Here is a 26,542-nt window from a genome sequence, read left to right as displayed (position 1 = left end):
TGGTCCTGTAGGCAATCTCCTTGGGGAAAAAGGACTCGTTGGAGGTCTCCTTGGTGGAAATGGCCTCCTTGGTGGAGATGGTCTCCTAGGTGGTCTCCTTGGCGAAGGTGGTGTAGTTGGTGGTCTCCTTGACCAAGATGGCATCCTCGGTGGTCTCCTTGGCAAAGGTGGTGTCGTTGATGGTCTCCTTGGCAAAGATGGCCTTGTTGATACTCTCCTTGACACTGTCCTTGAGCTTCTCATTGGCAAAAACGGTCTCCTCGGCAAAAACGGTCTTGTTGGCAGCCTTCTTGGCAAAAATGGTGAAGAACTCATAGGGTGAGTGCGAGTGGGAGATGGTGACCCTGAGCAGCCTGGTGTGTCTGAGCCATGCTGGGGAAAGGAGGTCCTGGAGCCTGCACACACAGGGCTCTCTCCCTCTTCTCCTGGGGTGGGTTCATAAATGGGAGTGGGGTTCATCTCTTGGGAGTTTCTGCCTCTGCCTGGCATCCCAGGGTGCCTTGTATGTGCCACAAGCTGCTCCTGGCTGGGGGGGATGCCTGATGACCCAGGGGGAAGAGGACCCCGAGAGCACAGCTGCAGTGCTGGGGGCTGAGGGGACAGGGCTGTTCAAATGTGCTGTTCACTGCTTTTTCATTGTTGCAACCATCCAGACTGAGAATTGTGAACAACACCCTCCCCAAAATCAGTCTGCGCTCCCTGCCAGGCTTTGGGCACCAGGTGGACTTCAACACACAGCTGCTGGTAGAGAGCAGGTAGGGCATGTCCATCAGGGGATAGCTTGGGGCAGGAGGGCACCATCTCTTTGGAAAGAAGATGGTCAGCAAGTGTCCTGAGCTGCCTGCTGTGTTTCCCCTGGGCAGCGTGCCGGGCCAGCTGCTCTGTGAGCAGGTGGAGGTGGATGCAACCATGCTGGTCCAGGACACGTGGACAACTCACCAGAACGCTCTGAACTGCAAGACTGTTGACATAAACACCTATGTGAGGTATGAATCAGGTGTGAGGGAACATCTGTGTGAGCAGGTGGCCCATGGCTAGCCCGTGGCTCTTGTGGCAGTGGGTGCTGTTGGTCATTGATGGCAGCAGCTTTCTGCCTGGTGCTTTGAAGGTGATCCAGCTGTCGGGCTCAGAGGGGAACTGTTGACCTTTTTCTAAAATTTTGGCTATGAAAAGAACATTTCTGGGTGTGGAGAACCTAGCACTGGGCAGGATTCAGAGGGCTTGGTAATGCTAATATTTCAGCACTAAGTAAGGACAATGCAAGAGAAGCCTCACGTTTCTCTTGTGTGAAGTCCCCTTACATTCCAGCATTAATCTTTGTCACTTGCTATTTCCTATTTTCCTGTTACCAGACCCAGAGTGCCAGTTCTGGAAGAGCCTTTGAAACGCCTGCTCAGCAATACCCTGAAGGATCTGGTGAGTCTGCAGAGCCACCTTCATGCACAGTGCTGGGTGGGCAGGCAGCACTTTGGGTAGGGCAGGCAGGAGGCCAGGCTGCCCCATGGATGTGGATATTTGCACAGCTGTGAGCTCAGCAGGGCGATCAGCCTCTCCTCCTGCTGAAAGGCACCAGCACCAGCACCTGTGCCAGGCTCGGCTGGCAAACAGATTTCTGAGCCAGGCGCTGGTTTAGCAGCCACTAACCCAGGTGAGACCCATGCTGGCTCAGAGGGCTGCTCACCCACGGGATGCTGAGTCCTGTGTGATGGGATGTGCCCCAGCACTGCCTGCAGCAGCCCTGCCCACATGTGCAGCCCAGCAGAGCCCTCTGTCACTGCCTGTGTTGGTGCTATGTCACCCACTGGTGCAGCAGGTCCCAGGACCCTCTCACTCCCCTCTGCTTCCCCAGGGCTGCAACATCATCAACGCCAAGCTCAAGGTGTTGAGCTCCCTGCTCGGCTCCAGGAACCGTAAGTTGACACCTCCTGTTCCCCTCCTTCCTGTGACATCCTGCCCTTAGCATTGCTTGATTTTTACATTAGGTAAATGCAAATATTTTAGTAATTTTCTAAAACGACAGCTCCCAGCTCAAACCCAACATTCAGTTTCCCTGCCCCAGCAGTGGCAGCCAGCTCTTCCAACAGAAACCCACTGCAGGAATGGTTGCTTTTAGAAATTATACGTTTGCTGCAAACTATTGTTTTCTAGTGGCTTTTCTAGCTGGGGACGCTGTTGGTGGGAGCTGCTGCTGGTTCCAGTAACTCTTGGGACCAAGGGATTTGGGAGAATCCCCTGCCATTGCAGCTGAAGAGCTCTCTTCCCTGTGTTCACAGAGATGCTCCCACTCGGGGCTCTGGGGGACCTGCCCTCCTTCTCCATCCTCAGTGGTGATGCCATCCAGATGGATCTGAATGTAAGTGACACTGTGTTCCCTGGTCCCAAAACCTTTGACTTTGATTCATTGGAACATGGTGGATGTTTATCAAAGGCTACTCACATTTCAGCTGCCTTCAGGCATTGCTCACAGGAAGGTTCTGATGAGTCTGCTCCAGCCGCATCCCTGCTATTGCTGCTGCTGGGTCTTGTTTTTATTTTTTTCCTGTTAATCCTTGATGGTGGCATGATCAAGAGTGGCTTGATGCTATTTAATTAAGCATAATTATAGCACTCTCATAGTTTTTAATCAGAAAAGTTTAATTTCATACAGGAGCAGCAGTCACTGCTTCTAGGCACATTCTGTTTATAAGTGGTTTGTCAAAGTTTGGTAATTGACAGGGACCAGAATCATGCATAAAATATCAGCAATGTGTCTTTCCAATCAGGATATGTGGCAGTGTTTCAGTGGGGAAGGTGTAGCAGGTGCAGCCCTTGCCTGTGCCAGAGGAGCCTGGAGCAGCCCTGTCATCATTTAATGCAGACAAACCTCGTGAGAGCCTCTCCCTGAGGTGCACAGGCAGGCAGGGTGCCCTCCGAGTCCCACCAACGTCCCTCCCTGTTCTGTCCCCTGTAGCTCCTCTCTGAGAATGCCAGGGATGGCGTGGTGACCCCCAAGCAGGGACTCACTGCCAGCCTGCAGCTGGCCACCGGCCGCCCGCCCCGGCTCAGCCTCTCCCAGGACACCCTCGGTGCCCTGCTGGAGCAGCTCCAGGGCCAGGGAGCCCTCAACCTCAGCATCACCAGCTTGACGGGTAGCCGTTCCCCTCTGCAAGGCCAGGTCAGTGTCCTGCTTGCCCTTGGGTGACCCAAGGGTGGCCACCTTTGCCTGCTCGAGTTTGTGGGGTCCAGCTGAGCTGGGTGTGGGCTCTGCCCAACCCCTCCCGGGCAGCGATGTCACCGGTGCTGTTCCCACAGGTTCCCCAGAGCAGCTCGCTGACCGTGTCTGCCCTTTTCCCGTTCATCCCCCAGGTCAGTCACCTTCTCCATGTGCATTGATTCCAGCCCCTCACTCACCCCACCCTCGCCCTGACCTCCTCTGTCCCTGCAGCTCAGCCGGGCCCTCCCTGGCTCCCTGCCCTTGGAGCTGCGTGTCCGAGTAAGGAATGAGCCAGTGGTGACTGTGAGGGATGGAAGGGCCACTGTCACCCTCAAGGCCACTGTCGACGTGGTCAGCCCTGCTCTGCAGACGCCCCAGGGGCTTCTGTTCTCTGTCAATGTGGTGAGTCAGCTCCTGGGGGATGAGATGCCTGTAACAGGGTGCTGGCTGAGGCTGGATCACTGCTGGCATCCCCTTGGCTTGCCCTACCCTTGGCCCTGCAGCGTTTGTACTTTTGTATTTACTGCATCGTCAAAACGGTGATGCCCAGTCCTTTAAACAAGCTCATAACCAAGCATAAAGCGTAAGTGAAATGTTTCAGGAATAACACAAAATAAAGACAGGAAGGCAAACCCTGGGGAGAGAGATACATGATGCCATCTGTCACAAAAATGTGGCTTCTCGGCACAGACAAGTGTTTTTTCTCAGAATGGGTAATTTACAAATACACTTTTCAGTCTTGGGAGCTGTGCAGGGGAATAACCTCATTTCTTTCATTGTTCCATTTCCAGGACATTGTTCTGAACATCACCCCATCAGTCTCTGACGGCAAACTGCAAACCTCCCTGGCTCTTGACAGGTAGAGCCAGCTCTGCAGGTGGGGGGGCTCTGCCTGGGGACATAATGGGGCTAGTGGGGGACAGTGATGCAGACATGGTAAAGATGTCAAGGGCTACTGGAGCCTTCCTGCCCCCTCCCAGCCCCAACCTCACATCAACTGCGTGGTTGACATGATGAGAGAATTGTAAAAAAATTGTTCTAATTTTAAAATCCTGCATTTTTATGAGGGTGAGAAAAGAAAGGGCCTGGAGGAGGCTGCACCAACACACCCCAACTGTTCCTTGTTTTTATCTTTTGTAGCATCAACCTGACACAGTTCCCTGGGAGCCTTGATGCTGCCAGTGTAAGTGCATGCACTGGGTCGAGGTGCTGCAGTGAGTGATGCAATGGCCAGAGGCTCCGAGAGGGGGAGGAAATCCACAAGCTCATTCTTCACTTTTCATCCTTCTGCTTCTCTTGGCAGAGGCCAATTGTCCTCTGCCCTGCAGATCCCCTGTGCTCTACAGCAGTGACACTTGGGTGTATATCCTGACTTGGGGTGCTGGGAATGGGGGAGGAATAATTAAAAAGAAATTACCCAAAGAACATATCCACCCTCAGTCCTGGGAGTGTTTCACAGAAGGAGGCTTAAGGAAGCTTCCTAGTTCTTGTATTTGATAGCAAACTGAGTAGAACTCAACTGATGACCCTGACAGGGCCCAATAACCATTGCTCTGACACATCCTCTTCCCTGCAGGCCTCCTCACTGGCAGGATGGCTCAAGAAGGTCCTCACAGCTGTATATGTACCTTCTGTTCAAGGTATGGGGGCCAGGGTCCCCTCTCATCTCAGATTCAGCTGGATTTGGGGCTCTCCCCCCCGTTCCTGCCTCCATTCCGGGTTTCATCCCTGTGATGAGATTCCTACACCTGTTTTTGCAGATGCCTTCCGTGTGTCAGTCCCACTGCCCAACATCCTCAACATCAACCTCAGGAATGCTGAAGTTGACATCACTGATGTAAGGATTGAGTTTTCCCACTGTGCTGTGTCCTGGGGGTGGGAATGTGCCCACCCAGAGCTGGGACATGCAGATCCCACAGCCCCACACCACCCTGGCCAGCCTCATTTCCCATGGGCTGCTCTCAGTTTCCCTCTGCTGGTTTTCCACAGGAAAACCTCACCTGGGATACAGCAAAAAGCTGGTGAGTCTGGATGAGAAAACTGAGCAGTTTTTGTTCTACTTCTTTCAGGAGGACGAGTTTTCCGGCCAGAGCTCTCTAGGAAGATCCTGCTCGAGAGGAACCTCGATGCTGCTCCCTTTCTGAGGCAGCACATGTCCCCCAAGCACTGCTCTGCTCCATTCTCTCTCTCTTCCTTTCTCTCCAGTGCTGCTCTGTGCTGTGGCTGTGGCCTGAGCAGGACAGGCAGCAGCCTCTGGCCAGCATCATGTGGGAAACTGCTTGGCTGGTGGATGTTTGGGGGTTCCTTTGGCCACTTTGAACATCCATAGCCAGGAGGCAGAGCTCTTAGGCACAAAGGCTGCTCTCGTATTGCTCTTTCAATAAAATCTCTCACTGTCACAGTAGCTTCCTCTCTGGATATTTATTTATCTGAGTTTCTGGCTCCCCACAGCTGTTTACCTGCTCCATGCCCCTGTGCCACACGGCACACGGATGGGTGGGGAGGCTGTGCCTTCAGAGGACAAACTGGGACCTAAAGAGAGCATTTCTGGAGCTCAGCCTGTGGCACCAGGTGTGAAACAGCCTCTCAGAGGGGCACTGGGTTGGGAGCACATGGGTGCCCTGCTGCAGCCCATCTTTCATGCCTGACTGGTGGGGGGCAGAGGAGAGCTTGTGGTGCAGTGCTGGCACAGCTCTTGCTGATCTCTCCTTTGGAGCAGCTCCCGCTGGCAGCAGGTCTCACAGGAGCCTGCTGGTGCTGGTTGTGCAAGGCTCTGCACAGATAACGTGAGCACACACTCCATGGGGATTTGTTTAGGTGTGTATGATCCCCTTGTTGTGTAAGACACACCAGGTTGTCAAAAAAAGCACATTTGATCTCACAAAGGTGTTAAGTGTTGAGGACACCAGAACAAAGGTGCCCTTATGGCCAGGAGTGGCTGTGGAAATGTCCCAGCACAGGGGTTTTTTGGAGGAAACACCATCTGCTGGGAAGGAGCTGGCAGCTGCAGGATGGGTGGGACGAGTCTCAGGAGCCACTTCTCGAGGTTTCTTGAGCAGTAAAGGAGACAAAAATCTCCTGGTACTATTCCAAAGCCTCCCCACGTACTTCCTGGGAACTTAAAAAATTCCCCTGATGTGGTAACCTGTGTGTGCCAGCCCATGGGCAGGTGCCAGCAGGGATTTCTGTGGAAGAAGCAGACTTCCCAGAATTCTCTTTCAGGTGAGTGCAGCCTCATGTGCTGCAGCCTCAGAGCCTCACACACCTTTTCCTTCCCTTTTGCCCTGCTCTTGGGAACAGAGCTGCCTGACACTGGCTGTCCAGTAACCTGCTGCTCCATGCTTTTCCCTGGTTTACAAGTCATTATTTATAATGGAATATATGAAACTCACAAGTGGTGCTTTACACCCTCAATCCACTAGCCAGCTTTGGAAATTCAAGCACCTTTCCACTTTTCCTGCAGCATCTTCACTATAAAAGGATCTGCTGTGTGGGTTAAAGCAGAAGTGCCCAGGGACCAGCATAAGGTCTCACTTTAGGAGGAGCTGAGCAAAGCCAGGCTTGAAATTCAGGATAAGGTCAGGTAAATAAAAAGAGTTCAAAAAGTGGTACAAGGTACTGTGAGCTTTGTTTTAACCCCAAACTTTATGATATACTCTAGTGAGCCAAGAAAAAAAACATGGGAATAAATACAACAATAGTAAGAATGAAGTGAGTAATTCCAGTTTATATTTAGTGACTAGTCTGAAAGATCAGAAAATAGGTCATTATAGCAAAATGAAAACCCTGTTCTGAAAATCCATTCATTTAACATGAAAGTTTAAGGTGGTTTTGTGTCGTGCTATCCTTTTGAGGTTCTGGTTATTTTTACCATTATAAGGTTAAAACTGGGCTATTTTAATAAGAAAGGTCAGTGTGAGTCACTGATACAATTTCAGCCTTAATTTGCACAACTCACCTGAGGGTGAGCTGGGCTCAGGCTGGGCTGTAAAGGAGTAAGTAAAGGAGTAAAAGTAAAGGAGTTTTGAGTGATGGTGGGTCACCAGTGCTGCTCTGGAAGACAGGGACCACTGGGGGTCCTTTGGGATTGACACCCTCATTCCAGCACCGTGATCAGCCAGGAAAGGCAGGGAATTGCATAGGGAAGGAGAAGAGCACGATGCTTGTGAGCAAACCTCCCCCTCCAAACTGAGTCGGGAGTAGTTTTGTTTTAAATGTAATTAAAATTTCAACTGGCCAGGCTCTTGAAAGGAGAAAGCTCTGGAAGTCCCGCAGGTTTGCAGGGCAGAGGAGGCTCCTGAGGCTGCCAGGGAAGGGCAGAGCAGGCGGCAGTGCCGGAGCCTTTGCCCATAGAGGGTGCACGAACTGCGCTCTGCCGAGCACCGCTCCCGCCTCACCCAGCGCTAGGCTGCGCTTGGATGCCCAGCAGAAGCAGAAGGAAAAAAGGCAAAAAAACCAAGCCCCTGAAAAAAGTGGAAAGTAACTTAAAGAGGAAAATAAATGAGAAAATTCGGTGTCTTTTGGCATTTCTGGTCTGACTGGCCTCTGACTCCCCCAACCCCGGTGGAGCACAGCTGCGCTTAGAGGTGTCACCCGCAGTGTCCCTCCTGCTGTGGCTGGAGCTGACGCTCCCCAGGGTGTCCCTGCAGCTCCTGCCTGGCACGGGTGCTTATCTGAACCCCTACAGTGTCCTCAATGGCAAGAGGTGGGTGGGGCTGGAGCTGCTGCTGTGGCTATTTGGTGGCATTAAAATCAGACTCCTGAGTGGGTGAGTGATGGAGGTGTCCCCTGCCGGCGTGAGCCACCTCGCCATCAAGTTCTGCCAGCCCCAACCCATGCCCTGCAAATGTACCGGGGCATTTCCCTGTTCCAGCCCTCCCTCCCACCATGCCTGCAGGTGACAGCCACTTGCCAGCCCTGTCACAGGGCCAGTGCTGCTGGTCCCTGTGCACCCCTCACACAGCCACAGCGAGTGGTGAGCTATCCCAAAGATCTCAGGGCACAATTCTGTCCCATGTGCCACCTTCAGAGGTTATTTTAATGAACATGGCACAGGGGTCTTCTGAGACGTGAGCACGAAGTGGAGGAACCACTCAGCCTGAGATTTTCTCTGCTCATTTGAGGAGACTATACACCAGCAGATAAAAGGCAGCAATAAATTTCCCATCGGCTATTTTGGGATGCAAATTACAGTTATCTCATGCAAAATCCAAGCAGAAACGATTCACTCTGCTGCTGCAATTGCCTTGCTCCGGGAGGTCTGTGCTCCACGCTATTCACAGGGAATTGTTTAACAAGACCCATTTACTTTGCAGCAGGTTGTTTTCATGGTGCTCCTTTATTTTTCCACAGCCTGCTCCCAATTGTGGATAATTTATTGGCAAGTGTCCTGAACAGACTTCTTCCTAATCTGGTAAGTTGGAAAAATAAAACATTCTGGGAAGGAGGAATGAGTCTGAAAAGATGTGGTGCAGCTCCCTGTGGCATCACTGGTGCCTGGAGCAGAGGCAGAGCCACTGTCCCAGGGCTGCTGCATCCACCCACTACCTTGGGATCAATGGGAGACACATTCCATGTCTCCACCAGCTTGGGAGAAGCTTCTCCTTCCTTCCCAATGCAAGGTCTGCCCAAATGCAGAGTTTCTAATGATGTCCTGGTCTGTGCTATGGACTCATGGAATCTGTCCTCCTCCTGAAAGCCCCAGGGTGTTTCTAGCCATGCCCTGGGCTCCTGCTTCTCCTCCCTTCTCTGAGGAAGGTGCCCAGGGCCAGACCCAGAGCAGGGCTACCATTCCAGGTGCCCAGCATTCCCATGCCCAGGGAGAGCCTGGCAGAGCCAAGCAGGACTGTGTGTGGCTCTGGCTCCAGATCTGCCAGGAGCAGAGGTCTGCAGGAGCTCCCTGCCCAGAGCCCACTTGAAAGCCAGGATCTTCTGGATGAAAAGGTGCAGGGGGATAGAATATAAGAAAATAAAGATAGGGTAGAAAGTCATCTTACCCCTAAGGTGTTGCAGCTGGGACAATTATCAAAGATTAGGAACAGGCCTGACTTTAACAGGTCACAGCTGTAACCAAAGAGAAGAAGAGTGCTATAAAAGAGTGGGGTGGCTGGGTGAAAAGGGAGCTGCAGTCAGTTGGCTGCTTTGTGAAGAAGAAAGAGTCAGTGCTCTGAGGAGCTGCCCACACAAAACACCAAGAAGGCACAAAACCTTTGTGATAAGGAGACAACAGTATGGAACCCCTGCAATAAGATGACAACAAAAAGGAGCTTCAGGTAAGGAGGGAGATTTGCAGTCAAGTCCAACAAGGAATTGCTGATTCCTTCCTCTCCCTCCAGCACTGCTGCCCCTGGATTTGTGGACAGCATCCAGTACACCCTGTCCAGCCTTCCCCTGGTAACTGGCCAGTTCTCAAGGTGGACTTGAATGTGAATCCTGCATCTTCTCCTTCTGCCTGTGCACAGGGCTTGGGTTATTTCCTTTAGGTCTATCAAGGTCTCCTTCAGCCGTATGCAGCTGGGCAGGGGGCTGTGGAAGCTGGCAGAGATCCTGGCTTCATGCCTCTCTGTCATGGGAGAGCACAGCAGGGTTTATGTTTCACAAACTTTTGGAGAAGGAAGTGTCACGGGCGCTGGCTTGGCGAGGCCGTGCGTGCAGCCATTCCACAGCGAGGGAGCGTGAAGCTGACCGTAAAGGCAAATATTGCAAACATTTGGACCTGTGTTTCCTTCCCCTGTGACTCCAGACTGTCACTGGGCATGTGGCTGGAGGCCTGGTGGACTATCCCCTGGGAAAGCCAGAGACTGTCCCCAGGCCCCCCTGCCACCCACAGTGGACACCAGTTCCTCCCACTGGGCCCCCTGATGGACTTCTTCAGCTGAGATACAGCTGTGCTGGGTTGCCAGAATTCAGGATCAGACCTGTCCTGGAGAGCAGCACTGTGCAATTGCTGCATCGGTGGGCAGCCTACTCTGCAACTCCTGGTCACTGTTTGTACTTCCACCAGCAGAAACTTTTCACTTTTGGGTGTTGCCAGATTCTCAAGGCATACCCTGATTCAGCTCACAGCTGCAGCAGAGGTGATGGTGATCCACCCAGGTGATGTCCCTCTGCCTTTTGAATAACAAGTGTATGAAAGAACAAGCCATGCAGAAATTCCTTCCATAGTTTCTCCACAGATGGAAAGCCCAGTTTCCCTGAGCTGCAGCCTGGTCAGAGGCTGGAGGAGCCACCCCAGCCCTGACCTCTTTTTGACCACAGGACACCCTGAGGAGACAGGGGCTTGCACATAGAGGGGATGGAGTTTGGGGCTGAGACCTGGGGAGAAGTTCAGCAGTGCCCTCCCCTCCTGTGGCACTGTGCTGGGCTGGTTTGTGTCCCACAGGTGTGCTGGGAGAGCCCCTCCCCAGGCTGCTGAAAATTGACTTCACTTGCCTGAGGATCCTGAGTGTCTCTCTACACCCAACATGGCACAGCAGCAGCTTGGTGTTATCCCTGTAAATGCTGCATCCTGCCTGCATTCGTGAGCAGAAGGAAGATACGTGTGTTTCCCATGGAACATTGTGTTTCAAACTCTTTTGTGGGTGCTCGGAAGGGTGTGGGTGTACTTTGCATTCTTGTGCTCAGTTTCAATAAAAATCCAGCCCTCTCTGTGGCCACAGCAGGTGCTCAAGCCTCTGGGGGTGGCCAGCTCTGGTGAAAGCCCTGGGCTCAGGGCAGACCTCAGGTGAGAGGGCTGCAGTCCCCTTTGTCTGCCCCCAGCTCAGGGGGTGCAGAGCTCTGCCAGCAAATGCTGTGTTGGACCCAAATGTGTCAGATTCTTCAGGGCCCAGGCCCAAAGCTGTGGGATGTCTTGATCATGTTGGGCACCCATCGCACCCTCACCTGCCCTGGGCTTCGTCCTGGGAGCACTTAGGGACTGGGGGGGGGGAAATCACCCAGCAATGCCTGTGAACTCTGCAAGAACCACATGAAACTTCTGCAAGTTTAAGGCTCTAAAGCCACCCATTGCTCCTGGGGTGAGAGGGAGTAGCTGGGACAGCTGCAGCACCACTGCTTGTGAGACTGTCCAGCCTGAAACACATCTGGAACATCAGAATCAGATTTTTCTGACATCTTTGATGTCCCTTTTCCTTTCCTCTCTATTTATTTACCTGTTTTCTTTTATCTGCTGGCTCTCAAGCCTCCTTTAAACTGTGGAGCTCTTCCTTGGATGCAGAGCCAGCTCCTGCTTGCCTCTGGGGCACAGGCAGTTTTCTCAGAGCTGATGGTGCACCACAAAGCCACACTCTCTTTCATTTGTTTTGCAATTTGTGAGGTTTCTGTATGTAATTAGCTCATTGGGAGGTAATTGCTCGCCTCTCACTGTCCTTGGACTCATTCTGCTCCATTTGATGGTGCAGAGCTGTCCTGAACCAGCCCTGGGACACTTCCCAGAGTGGGTGGGCACCATACCCAGGGTGAGGGGTGAGCTGCTGGGCTGGCTGGATGCTGCTGGCCACAGCAAGATGTGTTCAGGGGCAGGCTGCTGCAGGGGTCACACTTCACAGCCAGCAAAAGGGAACTCTCCCTGCTCCATCCTTTCCTTGGCTTTCCTCATTCCTGCAGCTCGGGTATATAAAAGCAGCTGCCAGGAGCTGTGACCATGGGCAGCTCCACCTCGACATCAAAGGGTCCAGGTAAGTGGCACTGAAGGACCGTGGCCACCATGCCAGCTCCATCAGGAGACCTACAGCACAGAATAACTCAGCTTGAAAAGCAGGAATTTTAATGATGCTTTCCTTTGATTTCTGTAGCAGCATTTAATCATTTATGAAAATTAATTTTTAAAGCTAGCAGAGCTCTTGCTTGTTAAATTCCACGTTTATTCCTGTTGTTGTTAAGTTTGTGATAATGACTAAGCTGGCAGAAAGGACTGGGATTTTTTTCATGATCTTGGTGACCAGAATTCAGAGCAATTTTCAGCTCTCCAGACCTCATCTCAGCTGGTGTAAAATAAGTGTTTATCTGCAAAGCCAGACGTGCCTTTTGCATGTGCAAGATGCTTGGCTCACTGAAATGTGCATGACCGAGGAGCAGCACCCTGGCAGATATTGTTAATAACTGCAGAGATAGGTGCCTCCATGGTCACGTATTCTCTAAGAGCTCTTCTAAGAGCCCTGACATCCATTCTGGTACCCTTTTGCAATGCTGCACACGTCTTTCAGAGCCCCTCCAACAAATCCCACTGATTTTATTTGACACGATTTTCAATAGAAGCTGCTCGAGCCTCTCTCCTTCTCCCCTGTTCAATAATCACAGCTACAGGAGCTGTGCATCATTACGTGCTGATCAAAGGGAAAATGTAAAAGACAGTCGAGTGAATTAAAGTCTAATTTAATTGTGCCAAGAACTGTCATAGAGGGGTTTTTTTAAAGTATCTGAAAGAGATAAAGAAGTTGTTCAGTCTGACCTAAATAATGTTATTTCTCAGTGCTGAACCTCTGCAATCTGTACCCTGTACATTGTTTTTCTCAGAAGGGACAAGCTGAGGTGTCTGTTCAGGACATGGGCTGTCCAGGAAAATGCTCCTAGAGCTGGGACCCCTGGCAGTGATGCAGAGAGACCCTTTTCTCATTTCTTTGCAAACACCTTTCCATGCATAAACAACCACTCCCCAGCCTGCCCTGTCACCCTGAGAAGCCCAGCTCAGGCAGGAACAGAAGGTCCTTGAAGGTACTTTCTTTTGGCTGGGGGTGGATCAAACACAGGGAAAACAGACTCTTTTCACAGCTTGAGTGGAACAAGATGAGAAAAACAAATAACCTGCCCACGGGAAAGTGAGTCTGATTCTGGCCATGCTTTGAGCTTTAATAACACAGGGTGCTCTTCACAGTGGGCAGAAGGACACGACTGTGACACTCATCATTTTTTATTTGGCTGTGCCCCTGTGAGAGTTCCTCTTTCAGGGCCGTTTCAGAGTGGTTGGAAGACATCCATCTCTCTCAGTACAAGGTCCTCCTGCCTCATCTCCATCCCTCTTCCTCTCTTAAAGTGGCATTTTTACTTCCCTCCAGTGTCAGGCACCCTGCTCTGCATGGGGGGAGCACAGTCAGGCGTGGAGACATCAGTGGCTCTGGAGCAGTGTGGCACCAGGCTTCCACTGCTCCCTGATAACCAGAGGTAGGAAAAGGGGGCTGCAGTTCAGGGCTGACTCCTGGGATGGGGGCATGATGTCTGGAGGCTGTATGTCCAGGAGGAAGCTCCCCACCAGCACAGGGCAGTGCACATGAAGGATGGAGAGCTGCACCAGAGACCAGGCTATCAGTACCCATGTGAAACTGGTGCCTGGGCTGATGTGAGTCTTCCCACAGGTGCTGTGCCAGGACATGCCACCCTTCTGGAGTCTCGTCTTTCTTGGGGCCCTCCTGTCCCCCTCCCAGGGCCTCCTCAACCTGCTGAACCCAGCACAACCCAGCAGTGGTGAGTTCAGATATTTTCTGTGTTTGTAGGAGAGAGTCATGGCACAGTCCTGTGCCATTTTGGGATCATGTCATGTCCCTCTGCTCATCAGGGAGCTGCCTCCTGGCAGGCCCATCTCCATGAGGAATCCAGCTTTGTTCAAGGATGCTCAGGGCTCCCTGTGAGAGCTCACCAGCAGAGCACCCAGAGGTGGCCAAACCAACCTTCCCTGCCAATGAAATCCTCCCAAGAGTGGAAGTCCAGGAAATGGGATTCTCTTGGCACAGGCCTGATTGGCACTGCTCTCATCGGTGGAAAAAGTGCATTGCCTGGCAAGGGTGCTCTTGGTGAAGGAGGGCTCGTTGGCAAAGGCTTCCTGGGCAAAGAAAGTCCAAGTGGAGCAGAAAGTGGAGGTCCCCTTGGTGCAGGAAAAGAACCCAGCAGAGCTGGAGTCCTTGGCACAGGCCTTGTAGCTAAGAAAGTTTGGCAAAGAGAGGTTTTGGGACCCTAACCCTAGGCAGAGCAGTAACAGCAGCATAGAAACCAAGGCTGGTTCCAAGAAGAAAGCTCTGGAGGCAGGCATGTTGTGGCAGTTTTGCACTCCCCTTGGGATGCCTTTCACAGCTGCAGTGTGCCTGGAGCTCTGGGCTTTGTCGTTTTCAGTACACTATCCATTGTTTTAGCCCTAACCCTGGGCAAGGCAGTAAAAGCAGCTTTGAGGGGCATTTTTGGGTAGTAAAGACAGGATAGTCAGGAATTTCTTTCTTTTGCAGGAGGACAGCCTGGCAGCAGTGGGCTTCTTGGCACAAGCCTCCTTGGTGGGAAAGAACTCCTTGGTGAAGGCCTCAGCACAGGAATCCTTGGTGGAGAAGCACTTGGCAGTGGAATCCTTGGTGGAGAAGCACTTGGCAGTGGAATCCTTGGTGGAGAAGCACTTGGAAGTGGAATCCTTGGTGGGAAAGGCCTTGGCAGTGGAATCCTTGGTGGGAAAGGCCTTGGCAGTGGAATCCTTGGTGGAGAAGCACTTGGCAGTGGAATCCTTGGTGGGAAAGGCCTTGCAACAGGCCTCCTTGGTGGGGAGGGACTTGGAAATGGTCTCCTCAACAATGGTCTGCTTGGCAATAACAGCCTTCTTGGAGAGGCAGGTCTGCTCGGCACAGGGCTTCTTGGGAAAGGAGGTCTCCTAGGCAATGGAAGTCTGCTTGGACTCAATGGTCTTCTGGGTGAAGCAGGAGGACTGCTGGGTGCAGCAGGAGGACTCTTGGGTGGTGGAGCCTCCCAGAAAATGACACGCTACGCCTGGTGAGTCAGAAGTCCCGTGGTGGGGCTCACTGCAGGGTGGCCCATAATATCCAGAGGATCAGACCCTCCCTCTCACACAAACCACCAGTCCTAGGCTCACAGCTCACATGAGAATCTGCAACAGGGGAAATTCCAACCAGAAATGGGAAAAGTCTTATCTGTGGGAGTGGTGTGACACTGCCAGGGGCAACACAGCAGGTGGGGCAATTCCATCCATGGAGATGGCTGAGACTAAGGAGGATATAGCCTTGAGAAACCTGACCATGCTTTGAGATTGGCTATTAGCAGAGTAGGAATTGGTCCTTCCCCACCTTCACTTTTACCTGGGAATACCTACAGGTCAAACAATGAGCAGGAAAAGATGGGACTGTAGGATCTGCTCCTGTTGATCCTGCCATCTTAAGGTGGGTTTGCCTTGGTGTCAACCCCCAGGCTGAAGGTGCTGAACCTTGAGAACGCCCGAGTGTCATGGAAAGTGCTTCGTGGATCTGAGCTCGTGCTGAACCTGTACTCGAAGCTGGTGCTCCGCTTTCCAGGGTGAGTGAGGCTAGAGAGTGAGGCCATGGGGACCTGAGGGTGCTGGGGAAGATGGGACACTCCTGAGTGCTGGACAAACATTCCCAAACACCAAGCAACAGGCTGGTGAGGAAAGCTGTGCTGCTGCCTCTCTCTGGAACCATTTCCAGCTGTCCTCACTCCACAGATGCTCACCATCTGTGGAAGTGTTCAAAAAACATGTGGATATGGCTCTTGAGGACATGGTTTAGTGAACATGGCTTAGTGGTGCTGGGTTGATAACTGGGCTTCTTGATCCTAGAGGGAAATTCCAACCTGAACAATTCTATGGCTCTGTGATCTGCTACAGGAGAAGGAGCCTGAGAGAAGTCCCAAAACTGGAACACTGTCCCAGCCAAGGCTCTGCTTGCAGCTCTGCCACAGGCACCGGTCTCTGGTGATGATGCTTTGGCTTCCTCCATAACCTTCCAAGTCACTTCCTCTTTTCCAGGATTTTTCAGTTTCTGAGCGGATCCTCAGTAGAAGCAAACATCACATCACACATTGCCCTGACCCAGGACTCCCCTGGTGACCTTAAGCTGGTGCTTAAGGATTGCAGCAACCTCCTTGGTGGCTTCAGCGTCAGCCTGCGGAAGGGGTGAGCGTGGGGGTCACTGGGGGCAGTGGGGCAGGACTTCAGTCTCAAATCTGGGCACAGATTGACAGCATAACGAGCAGATTTTGGGATTCAGATAACAAAGTCCTGAGCATCTGTAATTCCCGCTGAAGCCTGGGGGAGCTCTGGGCTTGCAGCATCTCTTATCAGAGAAGAGGATGGGGCTTCTCTACAGAGGAGCTCAGTTTTTTCTTGATGTCAAGTCCTGGGTTTTGACAACTTCCCTGGTGATTTTTATCTGTCTTTTCCCTCCCCAGCCTTCTCACCAATCTGGTGAGCAGCTTGCTGAACAAGTCTCTTAAGTCCCTCGTCCCTGCGCTGGTGAGTGTCTGAATATTCTTTGCTGTGAAGCTGCATTTCAGCTGCAGTCAGTGCTCCTGCCAGAACTGCCTGGTAGATTTACACACACACAGAATCACAGAACAGGTTGGATTGAAAAGGACCTCAAAGGTTGGTTAGTTCCAATCTCCCTGCCCTTAGCAGGGACAATATCAATATCAATTTATATATATATATATATATATATATATATATATATATATATACACACACACACACACATACATACACAATAAATATTTGTGCATGCACAGGTAAATGACTGCAGCCTATAAGTGAGCTACACAAAATGGCTTGATCTTCCTTATAGTCAGAATTTATTAAGAGTAATTTTGATTTCATCATGTGATATTATGGGGTAATTTATACTCAGCTGCTCCCTGTGGGGGTGAATAGAAGCAACAGCCCAGTTTAGAGCAAAGTGGCATTTTAGAGGATCTCTTACCTTGTTCAGCAGAACCTGTGCCATTTTGAGAAGGGTGCTGAACAAATCATAGAGCTCTTTTTCCATGGGAGAACTATGCTCTTGGATGAAATCAGGGTGTTTGTCTCATTCTGATTTAAATCTGTGAAACTCAAGTGGTGCTGGGGAATGTGCTGCTGCACCCACAGTGTTCTCACCAAGAGTGCCACTTGTTGCCATTGCAGCTCTGCCCATTAGTGAACGTGTGGGTCAGCATCATCAACATCAATCTGCAATTCCTCAACCGTAAGTCATTACATTTTCTTTCTATATTGAGTCTTAGAATGACCCTCGGGGTTTGTGTGTCTGGCCACCTCCATGGGCCGCAGGTGTCCCCAGGAGAGCTGGAGCTGTGCAAGCAGGGCTCTCTGCATGGAGCAGGAGCAGCTTTTCTCTGCTGGCAAAGCTGCTGTGAGTAGCACAGTCCTGGCTCACCACCACTGCCAGACACCACAATCCTGCTGCTCTTACAGGTGTTTTTCTAACCAGGGCCAGACCTAAGCTGCTGCCAAGAGTTGGCTATGCCAGGTGCAGCCCCACAGATCCAGAGGGTTTCCCTTCCCCATCTCTGTTCATGTCAAACCTCACACACAATTGCTGCTTCACTGAAAGCAGAACTGTTCCCCCCAACATTTCCCTTGTGGTGGGATCTGCACATGTGAACTCCAGGGTACCAGCTTTCATGGGAGCCTTTGAAACCCTGGGAGTTTGAGATCTATAGGAAGGACAAGGAGTTTTTCCTCCTTGCTGGGCAGGACAGTGCTCTCCCAGTCTCTGCCAGATGCTCTGGGTGGGCACAGGCCTCCAGCAGGCTCAGTGACCCACAGACAGCTCTGCCCAGCCCTGACAGCCTCTCCCTCTCTCCAGGTGTCATCTCATTTGGGCTTCTGGGGAAAATCTACTCTGCCCTCTCCAAACTGCCACTGACATCTGGGCACTATGTGGAGCTGGATCTGCAGGTAGAGTCATGTCCCATGCCATTTTCCATCCCATGTCCCCACACTGCTGCCCTCCCTCCACATTCCCATGCTCTAACACCTCCTTGTTCTTTGCAGAATTCCCCATTCCCAAGCACCTTCATTGACTGGCTCCTTCAGAGTAAGTCCAGCCCCAGCACTGCCACGGGGATCCCCATGGGTGTCTGTGAGCCAGAATGGGGCAGCTGAAATGGAGGACACACTCCTGGGTAGTGGTCAAGAGTGGGGAGGGCTCTCATGGCTCTGGGGTGCAGCCAGAGCTGCCAGGTGCTGTGCATCTCTAAACAGTCTCACAGAGCACTTGTACCTCACAGGGCATGGCAGTGCTGGGGGTGGTTGGGGTCCCTGGTCCTCAGAGATGGCCCCCAGCTCAGATATGAGCAGCTTTGCCCCTGTGCAGTGGCAGGTCTGGAATACAGTAGCAAGAGAAAGTCTGTGCACTCCCACTTGTGCCCGGCACAGCCCTGGAAAAGTCACTTCACCTCTTATAAAAGGATTTAATAATATTTGCTTAATAAGAGTGAATAATGGTCCTCAGGATGCTGCAAGGATTAATTAATATTTGCAGAGGTGATTGGAAGAGCTTTCAGCTTCATATGCATGGAAAGTTAATATATAGGGAGGGGAAGGAAGAGTTGGAAGTCTTCCCAGCTTCCCCAGAGTCGTATTCCTGAGGGCACTAAATCATCTCTGCCCATAAAGCTGGGGCCTCTCAGGCCACTGGTACATGAGGCACTGCTGAGCCTGTTCCTGTGGTGGGGAACATCAGGGGACTGTCAGGCTTTGGGCACCTGGAGAAGGGAGTGCACTGACCTGGGTGTGTCTCCCCCAGCTGCAGGTGTCAATCCCGGGATCAATCCCTAGCTGCAGGACTGGCAGCGCCCTGGGGTAAGGAGGATTGGCTGGCTGGGACCTGGCTCAGAGCTCTGCTGCCAATTGTGCCAGTGCCAGAACCTGGGCTGGGTGAGAAGAGTCCTGCCCCTGCTACCTGGTAGTGGGAGGTGACAGGGGTAACACGGGGCTGCCGAAAATCTCCACTCTGGTATCCCTCCAGGTGCCCCTGCAGGCGATTCCCCAGGAGGAGGAGGGAAGGGAGGAAAACGACTCAGTAGGTGGAGTATAGACATGAAAATTGAGAAACCCAACCAAGAAAAGACTCTTTCTTCTGTTCTACATTTCAGCCTTCTCAGATTTTTCTGTCTCTGTCCAGCCTAGAGTTATCTGTGCCAATAATGATGTGTCGATAATTAGCCATATTGATAATTAGCTACATCGATGATCAGCCATGTTGATGACACTGTCCCTCCTGGCTGTCATGGCCACAAACCACTTGTTATGGCACTCGCTGATGAAGGGATGACCTTGATGCCCTGGTTTTCACTCACACCCATCCCAGCTTCACTTGGGCTGGGGCTTAGGCCAGGTAATGGCTCAGCACAGAGGGAACATTCCAGGCGCTGGATGCAGACAGTCAAGCAGGGGTTTGATCCCCTCAGGAATTTCATGAGACTGCACCAACTGCCCAAATCTTTCTGAGAAAGGAAGAGAGAAAAGGGATGAATTCAATGAGCTGAAAACACTTTGTCTTTGCTCTCCTTCTGCTTCTTGATTGGCTTACCATTTCAAAAGGGATTTTTGCTGTTTCCAGTGATTTCATACTGTTAAAAAGAGGCAAAAAAAGCCCCCAGCCTAATCCAGGCGCACACTCAGCCTATTTGTTCCCAAACAGCAACGCTTTGAACTGATCAGAGTGAATGCTATCCTGCCTTGTAATCTCCAAGTGGATTTGGACGTGCTGCATTGTGGGTGAGGTGGATTTGAGGCAGATTCACACCCTTCTGTTACTCCTTACAATAAAAATGATTTTTCTTCATCTGCATTCAGCACGTGACTTGGTTCCTTTCCAAACTGCCAAAGGAGTTTTGCATTTGCAAGGGTTTTGTTATTTATCTCTCCCATCAGCTACAGGAGTAACTCACATGTGAGGAATATTGAATAGGTGAGTCTGCTAGAAAGGTGGGGAACCACAGGGGCTGCAGCTCCAGAGCCAGGCCTGAGTGAAACCCAAACCCTGCCCAGGCTGCCAGGCTCCCACTCTCACAGCTTAAAGTAGCTACAGAAACATGGTCAATGTGGCAAATAAATATTCCCCTCATTTGTATTTATGCAGATTTATTCTGCCCCTGTCCCTGAGCTGCTGGTTCTTTTAGTGTGTATTCCTGCTTGTGCCTGTTGCCAGTGAGCTGGGGGCTGTTTGACATGAACAAACACATCCCTGGGGCCCCAGGGAGACAGCTCCTCCCTAGGCTGGGGTTGGGACCCCCAGGACCCCACACAGGGCAGTGGCAGTAGCCAGCAAGCTCTTGGGCACAGGAGCTTGCTCCTGGCTGCATTGGCATCAAACCTCATGCCAGGGCTGGCTGTGCCACAGCACTGGAGCTGAATGGCTGCATGGTGAGAGATGCTGGGGCCAGGGACAGATGCCCAAGCCCTGCAGCCTCCAGATCCACTGGCACAGCACCGTGTGCCACCAACCCTTTCCAAGTGTCCACATTGGCTCTGCTGGGCATTCCTGGTGGGCAGCACCCACACCCTTCTCTGCTCTGCCTGGCGTGGCTCCCTCTTGTCCTGCCCAGGGCCCCAGAGCCCCATCCAACAGGCACAGGGGAGTTCTGGTGCTGTTAGCTGAGAGTTTGCAGCCAGCAAACTCCTGGTACCACACTGCCATGGCCAGGGCTCCTGCTTATATCTTCTGAGTGGCAAATTGTTCCCCTGAAAACCTTGGAGGTTCTCACTGCTCTTTTCCCAAGGTAATGGTGTGGCTGATGTGTCACCAGTGCTACAGGACCACAGTCCAGCCTCTCCTGCTGCTTCTTCAGTCTCTTTACCTCACCACTGTGAGTGAGCCGTACCCTGAGCAGGCAATGCCACCCCTGCCCTGCCAATTAATGGCAGAGGTAACAGTGCTAATGAGATGTGGGCACTGGGCACATCTGGGCTGCACCCAGAGCATCCCGCGCTGTCTGCAGTAACACCCACACCTGGGGGCTCCGTGTGTGCTCAGAGCACAATGATGAAGGGCAAATGCCAGGTGCCCTTTGAGGACAGTGGCAGAGCTCTGTCACACAAGGACAGGATGGGAGGCAGTGTTTGGCCCGAGCTATTGAATCCGTAATGCCTCATTGTGCACCTTCAGTCTTCAGTTCCTAAGGAAACAGAGGGAGGAGGATGAAGGAACGTGCCAAGCCCTGTTCTAGGCTCACTTGCTATGAATGATTGCAAAAAGAGGTGTAAATATTTCCTCAGTAACCCTAGAGCCAAAATGCCAAAGCCCAAACCTCTCCAAGTGGCACAGTGCCATCAGGCTGGGTCCCACAGAGGCAGGGTTGGGCAGCCACTGGCCACTGTGAGCCCTGTGGGGACAGCAGCAGCACCTGCACTGCTCTGACCCACCAATATTGATAAAAATAGCACCATGGGGGATGTCCCTGCTGCTGGCACCACCCATCCCCAGTGTGCCAGGACAGGTGACTCTGGAACAGCTCAGATCTTTGCCAGCTCTGGCTGCAAGGGCACTGATGGGGTTTTTCCTGAGGTTCCTCTCACCCTACTGGGTTGCCCTGTGGAGTCTGGTCTGAGCCTCTCCCCAGCTTCTGCACCCAATGACACCTGTCTGCTGTGCAAAGTATCCCAGGGGTACTGTCAGCATTGCCACTGCTCCTGCCAGGCTCTGCTGTACTGGCTGCTGAGCATGGGATAGGGAAAGCCTTGCCACCAACAGTACAAGGGCTTTTCAAAGTGGAGTTTGGATAAGAAACTGTGGGAAGAATCTTCCCTTTAATGAAATGTCAGAATGTTTCCCATTTGTAAAGGAAAGTTGGTTGTGGAATTGCCTCCTGTTTGATTCTGATAGCTTCAACCAAAGCCTCCGACTATTCTTTTTTAAACTTCCTGTAGTTAAATTACAGAAAGATGACATAAAAAAAAAAAAGCAAAAGAGGAGCAGCAGATTAAAAGACACTAAATAACCCAAAGAGAAGGGAGCAACTTGTTTAGTCTCAAAACCCCATAATCAGCCAGACCAAAAGGGAATCTCATTTCTGTTCCCATCACTGTCCTCACGGATGCAGGAAGGGGAGGAGGACAATCCTTTCTGGCTGTTCATTTTCACAGCAGTGTGCTGAATATTAATCACTCTCAGACCCTCTGCTGGAGGCACTGCTGCAAATTGCTCGTCCTGCAGCCGCTCTGTAATTCCTACATGGGAGCCACAGCCGGGGTGGGCGAGGGGTCCCACAATGACCTCGCTCTGTAGGTGGCAAACACACCCCCAGCAATGTCCCTGAACACCCTGACAGCTCCATTAGACATGCCATTATGCATCAGGCTGTGGTCATCCCTGGGTTTGCTCTCCAAGAATCAGACACCTTCTCCTCCTCCTTAATGCAAGAAGTAAATGTAGGGCAGTGAGGTTGAGATTTGGGTGTTTTCAACACTGATGGGCTTTGCTTTTGACACCTTTGGAGACATAATAAGAAAGCCCTGCCTTGTCCTTGTGCTGACAGCCCTGCCTGTCCCCAGGCTGGCCACCCTGCCTGTCCCCAGGCTGGCAGTACTCCCAGCTCCTGGTGGCAGTGGCAGCTGCCCCAGACTGGCTGCTGGGGAAGGTGGCTCAGGCCCAGCAGGAACAGGGACCCTGGGCAGGGGCCCCCTTGAAATAATGGGAAATAAATTCCCTTTCACATTTCCTGGTGGAAGTTCTGCTGAAGGGGAAGAGCCCCTGCCAGGCACACAAAGCACAGAAAGCAGTTTTCTGTTTTTCACAGATACAGCTGTCCAAAGGAATTGCAGCACCTTCGCCTCATGGGAGGCATTTTAATTACTCTATTGACTCGTGCTCCTGAGAGCCCCAGGCGTGTCAGAGCTCAGGCTGGGATCAGAGGGATGCAGAGAGATAGGGAGGGAATGCATGACCAACCCTGACAGCCCAATGCAGCCCCACTGCCCCACAGTCCCAGTGCCCTGCCCTGCACACCAAGTGGTTCTGGGCCATTCCACGCTGTCTCTGACCAGCATCAGATCATCTCCATGTCTCTGATCTGTGTCTGACTGTTAAATAACTCAGCAGCAGGGGAAAAAAATACTTGAAAAAAATATCTGGAAGATATAGAGCCATTAATGAAAAACATCAGAAAATAGATATCAAGTAATGACACCGCAATGAGAGCTTATTAATAGGAAAGGCTAAAGATAAAACTAATTCAAACCTGATGAGACAAGACATCTCATCTTCAGGAGAATGAGAAGTCAATAGTTGTCTGTCAGTAAAGGAAATAAATTGCTCACAAGGGAGGAGGGAAAGCTGCAGGACTGCTGGGCCCCAGAGAGCAGCAGTGCCTGTGACAGACCGTGAGTTACCCTCTGAATTCACAAACCCCACAGCTCGGAGCTGCCACTCACACCTCTGTCATTGCCATGCAGGTCACAGCCTAGCAGCGCTCTGGGGAGGCACACAGACATGGAGGGAGGCTGGGGATGGACAATGCCAACCTGGGGGGGCTGCAGAACAGCTTGGGGCTGGTCTGGGGTGCACCAACAATGGCAATGGAGAGCTCATTGCCTTTCCAGCACATCACAGAGCTCACCATTGGCTGCAGAGGAGTCTGCAGGAGCAGCTGTACCTGCCCAGCCAGAACCCAACCACTGACAGTTTCAGAAAGTAGTGAACTGTAGAACTGGTTTTAGAAGTGGAAAACAGTTTTGAAAGCTCTTTATGTTGCATTAAATCCCAAAGCTCTGTGCAAAGAGCTGGCTTCAGAAATGGTGATGAAAAACTGCTAAAGGAAAACTCCCAGACCCCCAGCCCACAGCAGTTCCTGAGCAGAGAGGAAGAGGAGGCCTGGGGGAATGGGCTGGCAGGCACATGGAGCCTGTCTGCTGAAGTGAAAAGCCATGAGAAAAGGAAAGCATTTCCCCTGGCACAGCCTGACAGGCTGCTGCCATCACTCAGAGGCAATGCCTTGTCACCTGCCCCCCCTCAGCAGAGAGAGCTCCAGCTGACCTAAAGCAAACTGTGCTTACAGGCTTCCATCAGGGAAAACACCCGTCCTTCTCTCCACCAGCACCATGACATGCAGAGGGAGCACATACTGCAGAGCTCGAGGGGTTCTTGGGGAGGACATGTTACACCATGGCCAGCTCTGGCACTGGGAAAAGTCTGACTGCTCTGCCCAAGCTGCTTCAAAAGTCTAAGGGAAAGGAGCAGATTTGGGCAGGAGAGTGTAGGCAGTGATGGGACTCAATTTTGAGGCTGTCCTTAGGCCAATAAAAGCCAGTGCTGAGCAGGGAACAGGGGCTGTGAGCACCTGCTGCTCTCTGTCCCTCCACTCCCTGAGCAAAGCCAAGACCTGAGGGCAAACGAGTTTGTTCTCTGATGGGGGCCAGGGGAACAAAAAGGTTCTTGTTCTCCCTGACAGAGACCTTTCTGCCAGGTGAAGCTATTTGTGTGTGCGGGTGATGTCCAGCCTCGCCCACACCCTGCCAGCAGAGAGGAAAGTGCAGGCTGTGATTTACGAAATTCCGGTGTCAGGAGACACCCTCAGGGCACGGCTGCTGTTGGAAAGTAAATGTCATCCCAGCACTTCAGTCCGTACTGGGAAACCTGATCTGCCAAAAGCCTCCTTAGGTGTTTGCCCATGTCGTAACTGGGGCAGGACTTACTGTAAGGACACAGCTCTGACCTGCAGAAGGCACAGGTGTACAACAGGGAGATGGGAGGTCTGGGGGGGTTCAGGACTCTCATCCCTTCTCAGGGTGGGAACAGAAACGTGCAAGAACACGAGGTAGGAGTCCAGCTTTCCCAACAGCTGGATCTAGGCAGCAAACCTGACAAGTGACACAGAACCCACATCCCACCTCCAGGCCTCAAGGAAAACAACACATTCCTTCTTCCACGCAGTGCCAAAGGACTGACTCAGCCTCCAAGGTCATCGTAAGCACTTCCTAATGGATGCTTTGCTGCCTTAAAACCTCGGTCTTCATTCCCGAGGCCTATAAAAACTAAGGAGGCGAAGCAAATGGTGAGTGCTATGGCTCCCCGGGGAGCCCGTGCAGTGAGCATTATCACCTCCTCATCAAAATGTAAAACCCAGCTCTCCTCCTCATTAGTCTCCCGCTCTTAAAATAATGATTGTAAAACGGCCACAGCTGGCCTCAAAGCAGGATGGAGGGGGGAAGGCACACTGTGCTCTGCATTTCCTACTTGGAATAGATGCTTCTGGGGAGGTCAAAATGAGCAGGGAAAGGTGGGTGTCAGCCCTTTTTCCAGGGTGCTGGCTTGGGCCCTGGTCCCAGAATGCCTGGGAATTATGAGCTGAAAGATTTGCAACAGGGCAGTTAAATTTGGCTACTGCTCAGTGGGCTTGATGAGCCAAGCATCTTGGCCTCAGTGCCCATCACCTGAGGGCTGATGCTTATGCATGCTGCTGCTTCCTTTAGGATTTCACCCAAACTGCTGCCTCTTCCTGAAACTCCCCTGGACCACAGGCTCAACCTCACTGAGCAGCACAGGTTCAGGCCCTGGTTTGTGAACCTGGGCCAAATACACGTTCCCATGTGGAAGCAGGAGGGCAGATCAGCCCTGTGTGCCTGCCAGCCCCTCAGAGCCCACACAGACAGCGCTGTCTGTGCAGATTCACTTCTAGAAGGAACTCAGCTCTGATAATAAACAAAATGTATTTGTTTCTTGAAGCCTAATGAATATTCAGTGAACCATGCTGTTTTCAAAGAGAAACAATTATAGCACAGAAAGAGCTGAGCAGGAGAGGCGGCTTTCAAGCAAAACCCTTCCACGTTTATTTTAAAATTCTGCAAATTCATGTCATGACTGCCCTTCAACCAGCTGTTCCTTCAAAACTGGTCACTGGCTTGAGCCTTTTAGAAGGATTTATTTTAATGACATGATTATCTATCTGAAAAGGGTTGGTCCTTTCTCACATCTCAGTTTACTCACAAGTGCAGGTCACAGGTCCTTGTTTGAATTTCACAGAGCGGGCTGGAATCTGACACTGTGCAGCCAGGGTCAGCTGCAGGCTGATGAAAACAAGGAACTGTCAGATGCACTTGAAGAACTTACTGGCCATTTAAATCAGTACAACCACTTCTCTTGGTAAGCAATAGGAAGGACATCATAGATGTTTGGATTATAAAACTGCACCCCATGTTTTAAGCAGCTGTCTCTTCCCCCACATTCCCCAGGCCTGGAAACAAGGAAATCTTCTCCAGATTAGATCCAATCCTCCCCAGTACCAGGGCAAGACTGCATTCCTTCAGCCCCAGGCACAACAGATTCACTGGAGCACATTAAACATAATTTCTCATTCCACAGTCCAGTGCCACATTCCAACACACAAGTGTGGTGCGGGTCTTTCATCCCCTTTCCAAGCATTTTGCCAATATTTGGAAAGAATTAATCATTTTCTGTTATTTCAGTTCTTTCTACCCTTTGACAGTACTCCTGCCATTCTCCAGCAGCTACTGGGGCTGTGTTTTTGAGGTACTACCAGCTTTTGCAGCTCCTAAATTCAGCTGAGCTCATAGGAAGGAACTGCTCTGCACATCCATCTCAGGCTGGGCTGTGCCAGAGGACGTGATCACAGTCA

General features: G+C 51.7%; 1 long non-coding RNA gene across 1 annotated transcript; it reads left to right on the top strand.

Annotated features, from left to right (window-relative positions):
* The first annotated feature begins 16,359 nt into the window (after positions 1 to 16,359).
* LOC127060291 (uncharacterized) lies at positions 16,360 to 17,860 on the top strand. Its single transcript, XR_007779177.1, has 3 exons — positions 16,360 to 16,424; positions 17,091 to 17,151; positions 17,773 to 17,860. It is a non-coding gene; the product is annotated as an uncharacterized LOC127060291 (long non-coding RNA).
* Positions 17,861 to 26,542: the final 8,682 nt, after the last annotated feature.

Source organism: Serinus canaria, chromosome 20 (assembly GCF_022539315.1).
Source record: "Serinus canaria isolate serCan28SL12 chromosome 20, serCan2020, whole genome shotgun sequence".
Taxonomy (NCBI): Eukaryota; Metazoa; Chordata; class Aves; order Passeriformes; family Fringillidae; genus Serinus; species Serinus canaria.
This window is presented reverse-complemented; position numbering and strand designations above follow the sequence as displayed.